Source organism: Macaca nemestrina, chromosome X (assembly GCF_043159975.1).
Source record: "Macaca nemestrina isolate mMacNem1 chromosome X, mMacNem.hap1, whole genome shotgun sequence".
Lineage (NCBI taxonomy): Eukaryota > Metazoa > Chordata > Mammalia > Primates > Cercopithecidae > Macaca > Macaca nemestrina.
In genome coordinates, this window is record NC_092145.1 from 133,009,180 (window position 1) to 133,016,549 (window position 7,370).

Genomic DNA, 7,370 nt, shown 5'->3' on the forward strand with positions numbered 1-7,370 from the left:
GAAATCTACAAGCACCGCAAGGAAAAGTCGTCAGCAATATACAGTTAGGAATAAGTTGGAATTGAAAATTCAGAATTTTTAAGTTCTGTTCATGTGAATGCTCCATGTTATTTTTCCCTTCCTATATCTGCTAAAAAGTTAGAAGGAATTTCTTCCACCAGTTTAAATACATTGTAAAATGTATCTGATTTTAAACAAATATTTATATATAATCATCATTGTAATAAGCTCTTAGATAATATTTATCTTTTACATATGTGAAAGTCAATACAAATATTTCATGTTAACTCTAAATCCAAATGGCCTTCAGTGAGTGTTCTTTGCAAAGACATTTAGAGTTAGCACTTCTGCTCACAAAAACGTTCCAGGAGCACTTTTCTAATAACAACAGGAAATGAATACAATTATTTTAGCTGCCAAAAAAATTGTTGGTGATAAGATTCTTTGTGCATTGATTTTAGAACCAATGGTATAAGAAAATCTTAAAGTATTTTCTATATATAATGCCACTGAAAACAATGTTTAAAAAGGATTAAAAAATAAGAGACATATCAATATTGATAAATAATGTCCATAACAATATTGATACTCACAAAAATTAACTTGAATATTTAATTTTTGTACACAAGTTTAGATGGTAATGGCAGTTCATTACTAATGAATATAATTGTTTTTATGGGATCCTTCTCATGTATTAGTTCAGACCTTCTTATCTTAATCTTTCTTATCAGAGATAATTCTATGACTGCTAAATCTAGAAGGGTGTAGGTGAACTTTTCATAGCAAATGTATTGCTTTTCACCCATTATACAATGTAATTGGTAAAACAAATCAAATGTGTGTATATTAATAATCATACCAAGATCTCTAACCCCTCTAGACTACAATGATATAGTAATTTAACAAGAATTGCTTTGTTCTTCTACAAGCCTGTCAGATCTAGGTTTTAATTATCTTCTCACCACCTCTAGGCCTTTTCATATTCAGACGATATGTAAATTAATGTAGTCTTTCATTTTGAAAGAGTTAAGGGATAGGAATTTCTCTAGAATATTTCTCTCTTAGCCGTCTTAACCATACATCTGCCTTCCTGTAGAATATAAATCATAACAAAAATATGGAATCCTAATTCTGGAGAGTAAAATCAGTAGGAAAATAAATCCTGCTCTCAAGAAAATAAACATTATTAAACTTTAAAATCTTCAAAGTACAATGGAAGAAAAATTAGTTTATAAATTAACTTTTCTACAAATTTAAAAAACACCCACAGTATTGTGTCTTCATTCAAATGATTTATGTGTTCAAGAATCTTTTTTTGTTTTGTTTTGTTTTTTTGGAGATGGGGTCTCACTGTTGCCCAGGCTGGAGTGCCATGGAATGATCTTGGCTCCCTGCAACCTCTGCTTCCTGGGTTCAATGATCCTCCTGCCTCAGCCTCCCGAGTAGCTGGGACTACAGGCACGCACCACCACGCCCAGCTAATTTTTTTTTTTTTTTATTTTAAGTAGAGATGGTGTTTCACCATGTTGGCCAGGCTGGTCTCGAACTCCTTACCTCAGGCGACCCGCCTACCTCAGCCTCCCAATATGCTGGGATTACAGGCATGAGCCACCACACTCAGCCTCAAGAAACATTTTTAAAGCAGTGTTCTAAACTTGAGGCTACAACCCTGAACTAAAAAGACAAAGCCCCTGTTTTTGTCTGATTACATCTTACATGCTAAGAGAGGGAAGTATAATAAATTATGAAACACATGAATATATATATATATATAATAAGGAAAATGAAATGGAGTTATGACAGGAAATGAATGAGGAGCAAATCTAAGGAAATCAGAAAGGGCTGCTCTTACATGATAGTTGAGCAGAAATCTGTAGCAATGCAGTGAAACATAGATATCTCTGGGGAAAACATTAGAGATGGTCAGGGCTAATTCCAAAATTTAGAGTCTAACTAAAATGATGGAATTACCATTAACTGAGATGAGAATGACTAGAGAAGAGGATTGGCAAAAATCAGGTTTGGATTTGGGCATGCTCCTTTTTTTAAAGTGTCTATTAGACTTCCAAGGGGAAATATAAAATAGAAAGAATCTAGAGTTCTGATAAGAGACCTATATTGCATTGTAACTTTGCCAGTCTTCAACATGTAGATGGTATTTGAAGCCAGGAAACTTGATGTGATCAATGAGGGACTGAATAAATATGGAGAAAAGAGGCCTGAAGACTGAGTCCTGGAGCTTTCTGATTGTTGGAATCAAGAACAGGAGAAGAATAGAGAAACAGAGCCTGAGAAAGAGCATTCATGTGATCAGAGGAAAACCAAGAGAAAACGTTGTCCTGGAAGTCAAGTGAAGACAAATTTTAAACTAAGAGAGAGTGAAAAATTGCATTATATGCTGTTAACTGTCAAATAAATACATAGTAAACTATATGTATTTTAAGTACATATAAATAAGTAAATTATAGTAATATTGCATGGTGCATCATTTTAGTCATAATTGTAAGTATAGGTTGCTTTGTATTTTACTTTGAAACCGACCTAAATATTGAAATATAAAATGCTTGCTCTGTTATTGATGTTACCATATTACAACTTTGGAGAACGTGACCAAATGAAGCTACAATTAAATTATAGGTTTCATAAGCAAGACAAAGTAAATATGACTAGACATTTTCCAGCAAATATTAACAGTAACTGGTAGTTAGATTATCCTCATTTTCTTTTAAGGAAAATTTTGAATATCTCAAAGAGTTAACGTATACATTTGATAATTTTCTACCAAAAACAAATTTTATTTGATTTAGAAAGGTATTTACTGATAGTATTCACTGAAGAATATGCTGAATTGTTAGCCATTTTAATCCAATTAGGTGTGAGAGTCTATATGTGTGTGTGTGTATATATATATATATATTCTCAGTATTCTTTCAAGATTCTGAGTAAAGAACATATTAAAATTTAAAAATAAGCTACAAAATGACTGATACCATTTGTCATGTCTTATCTATATGAATTTTATTTTCTTAAAATCATTTAGCCAAAATAAAACTCAGAAAAATGCTGAATTATGGAGCTAGAATGATAAACTGACTGCAATTGTTATCCTTTATGCCAATTTTGTAAGTTATGTTTATCAGAATAACCCTATATTTTACTGCCTGACTTTGTAAAAAAAAGTTATAGATGTGTACTTATACGTTAATACTAAAAATATATTAGTTTTAAACATGGTGGATACACATGAGGTTTCATTACAATAACATAAGTTTGAAACTACTTTCTTTTCTTTCTACTTCCCTTCTGCCCTTTGACAAATCTATGCCCTTATATTTTGACATTTCAAGTGACTTTATTATAAAAACTTTTAAAGTTATTTCTTATGTGCAGTAATGTCTGCATCTAGCTTAGCACCCAACAAACAATAGGCTTTCAAGCTTTTTTAATGAATAAATGGTAGCACCATTTTACACATTTTGTTACCTTTAGCAATTAGTAAGTATTAAACTATTAACACGAGTGACGGTGCCCAGGGTTGTCTTCTAGCATCTGAGTTCCCTGGCCTCAGGACTCTGCACCCAAGTGGGATGCATGCCACCCTCCCCATTCTGCACAGCACCTTGGCCCTGAGGCACCCTGCCTGTACCTCGCATCGCCCAGAGTCCCTGGAGCAAGCATCTGTTTTCTGTAGTCCTTCTCTACATAGGGCTGGACAAGAAATAGGTCTATGAAGTCCTTGGGATTCCCTGATTCTGGAATCCAGCAATGAGGACCCTACTCCAAGCAAAAGGCAAGGGTGAGACAGTCTCACCAAGACAGCCACCCTAACAGCCCCCGGTCTTCCATCAAAACCAGCATCCTCCACAACAGCCAAAAGGTGGAAGCAACCCAGGTGTCTGAATAGATAAACAAAATGTGATCCAATAAACACAGGGAATATTATTCTGCCTTGAAAAAGGAAGGACATTCTGACACATGCTATGACATGCATGAAGCTTGAGGACATTATGCTAAGTGAAGTAAGTCAGTCACAAAGGGACAGACACTGTATGAGTCCACTTACAGGAAGTACCTAGAGTAGTCAAATTCATAAAGTCAGAGAGAAGAATGGTGGTTGCCAAGGGTGGGAGGAAGGGCAATGGGAGTTGTGCGATGGGTACAGATGATGAAAGATGAAAAGAGTTCTGGAGGTGGATGGTGGTGATGGCTGCACAACACTGTGATTGTAGTTAATGCCACTGAACTGTGCACTTAAAAATGGTTGAGATGGCTGGGCACGGTGGCTCATGACTGTCATTCCAGCACTCTGGGAGGCCGAGGTGGGCGGATCTCCTGAGGTCAGGAGTTTGAGACCAGCCTGGCCAAAATGGTGAAACCCTGTCTCTACTAAAAATACAAAAATTAGTCGGGTGTGGGGGCAGGCACCTGTAATCCCAGCTACTTGGGAGGCTGAGGTAGGAAAATCGCTTGAACCTGGGAAGTGGAGGTTGCAGTGAGCCAAGACCGTGCCACTGCACCCCAGACTGGGCAACAGAGTGAAACCCTGTCTCAAAAAAAAAAAAAAAAAAAAAAAGTTGAGATGGTTCATTTCATGTTATGTGTGTTTTACCACAATTTAAAAACAATGCCCTCTGGCCAGGCGTGGTGGCTCATGCCTGTAATTCCAGCACTTTGGGAGGCTGAGGCGGGCAGATCACGAGGTCAGGAGATCGAGACCATCCTGGCCAACATGGTGAAACCCCATCTCTACTAAAAATACAAAAATTAGCCAGGCGTGGTGGTGGGCACCTGTAATCCCAGCTACTTGGGAGGCTGGGGCAGGAGAATCACTTGAACCCGGGAGGCGGAGGTTGCGGTGAGCCAAGATCGTGCCATTGCACTCCAGCCTGGGCAACAACAGCGAAACACCATCTCAAAAATAAATAAATAAATAACCAAACCAAAACCAAAAACAAAACAAAAAAAACAACAATGCTCTCCTGCACACCTACCTCCTGGGGAGAATGGCAGGGCCAGCACCCTTGACTGGAACGTGCCCCAGCTCCATGCCTGTGAATGTGGTGCAGCAGCACATGCAGTTCCCCAGTGGGAAGTGAGAGGAGTCTGTGTGAGGATGCCAGATGGCAGAGCTGAGGCCCAGGTACCGTGACGAGGCAGGAGGAGGGGGCCCCACAGCTCATCCTGCCCTACGCACCTCACTCAGCCATGGACAGGGCCAGGCAGCAGCAGGCGCTACTTCTCCTCCCCATCTGCCTTGCCTTCACCTTCTGCCTCACCGCAGTGGTCAGCAGCCACTGGTGTGAGGGGACCCAGCGGGTAGTGAAGCCGCTGTGCCAGGACCAGCCAGGAGGGAAGCACTGCGTCCACTTCAAACGAGACAACAGCAGCGATGGCAGGATGGACAACGACAGCCAGGCTGTGCTGTACATTTGGGAGCATTTTCCTGTAGTTAATATTACTGTGTCTGCATAGTGAAAGTTAGGATTTAAGCTATGTTGACTGAAATTTTCTTCCCACTTAAACTATTGTCTTCTTGAAGACAGGGAACATGTTAACATTTTAGTCAGACATAGTTAAAAAGACTAATCTAAACAAGAACAAGACACTTTTCAACTTCACTACAGTATGATACAGTTTCTTAACTTCTCTGAGCCTTGGTTTATTTTTTTTTTTACCTGTATGCAGAAAAATATAATGTATGCTCTGCTTTCCAGATACAGATATTATAATGATAAAATAAAATAATACATATAAAAGAACTTTGCTACCTCTAAGATATCATGAAAGAAAGATGTTTGTTTATTACTACGCTTTCAATAGCAGTTTCTAACAAGATAAAAAGGAGAGTGGGGAGAGAGAAGGGAAGAGGGAGAGAGAGGTAGAGGGAAATGGGAGAAGCAACAACTTACTGCCTTACTTTTATAAATGTAGAAAGCATCATAATTCTGTAAACCACTGTTCTAAGCCAGTCTCCTCAACAGGGTAAAAGAGGATGATCAGGGAATTGAAAATGTGGGAGGTTTTGGTTATCATAGTATCTGGAAAGTGTTATTGCATTTATGGGGTTGGGTAGCTGCTATGCTAAACTTTCTGTAGCCTGCTGGATACTAACACACACAAAAATTATCCTACCCAAATGTTATTGGCAAATAACTAAATCTAGCAAACATTTTTTGAAAAACTTTTCTTTTCCTATTTGAAATAAATAAGTTGAATCATACACCAGTACACGTATTTTTACATTCAGGATGAAAAAGAAAACCAGCATTTATGATATACCAAATATAGTCCTACTGGTATGCTTACATGATAAAGTATTTTATAAAATGTAACATAACCTATACAATTTTATATATATATGTGTGTGTGTGTGTGTGTGTGTGAGTGTATAATGTAAAGGCTTTTATAAACATTTAACATAAAGGTATTATGGTGCTGGCAAAGTGTGGTGTCTCATATCTGTAATCCCAGCTCTTTGGAAGGCTGAGGTGGGAGGATAGCTTGAGGCCAGGAGTTCGAGACTAGCCTGGGCAACAGAGTAAGACCCCGTTTCAATTTTAAAAATATGAATTTATTATGGGGCTATGTAGGTCTAACATTATAAGATGAATTATCTCTATTCCATCTTAATCTTTGAGACAGTGTAGGAATATTTTCATATCAATGTATTAGCAAGTTCTGGTGAGAATATACTTTACTAGAAGTGCAGCATTTAAAGTGCTTAAAAAGTGAAAACCAAGTAAGATTTCTCATATTATGCCCCAGGCAACTGTAAAATTTTCTGTAAAATTAAGAAACACGACTATTTCCGCTCAGTATTATTTAAGGTAACTTTCAATCACAGAAGAATGAATCCAGTTGTCTTCACACTAGAAAGATCTCGCAATCAAAAATCAACCCACTCCCAAAATCATTGTTGAAATCAAAATATTGATTACGTACCATAGAATCGAGTCATTCGCCTTCCTTTGCATTCGAACAGTGCAAGATGTCTTCTAAATAACCTTGTGGGGAGGATGTTCAGCTTTTGCGACTCCACAGAACAAAACTATCTCTCATCCTTCTTATTGCCGTTTATGTGAGTCTTTCCCACGCTGTAAGCAAGTAAAGTATCCAAATGCACCATTTTATCAAGCACTCCATGGTCCAGAGGCAGGATATTTTGAAAGTTTGTGGCTAAAGTTGTGGCTCTCTAGTTCCATCCTAATCTAATTTTGATAATAGGACCTTACAGTTTCTAGTACTTGTAGAAAAAAAAACCTAAATTAATTCATTTTCTTCTTGGATTCCAGTAATTGTTTAGGATTTCTCTTCTACCAGTTGCTTTTGAGAAATATATTGATTTCTGGATTTCTTTAACTGATCATTGC

General features: G+C 37.6%; 1 protein-coding gene across 2 annotated transcripts in view; it reads right to left on the reverse strand.

Moving 5' to 3' along the window:
• Positions 1-7,047, reverse strand: part of LOC105499116 (DDB1 and CUL4 associated factor 8 like 2) — a 171,488-nt gene extending 164,441 nt beyond the window's left edge. For both annotated transcript variants that reach the window (XM_011771581.2, XM_011771580.3), the window contains exon 1: positions 6,943-7,047. The gene's annotated coding sequence lies outside the window, so the exon portion shown is untranslated. The remainder of the gene's footprint in view (positions 1-6,942) is intronic.
• Between the last annotated feature and the right edge of the window lie 323 nt (positions 7,048-7,370).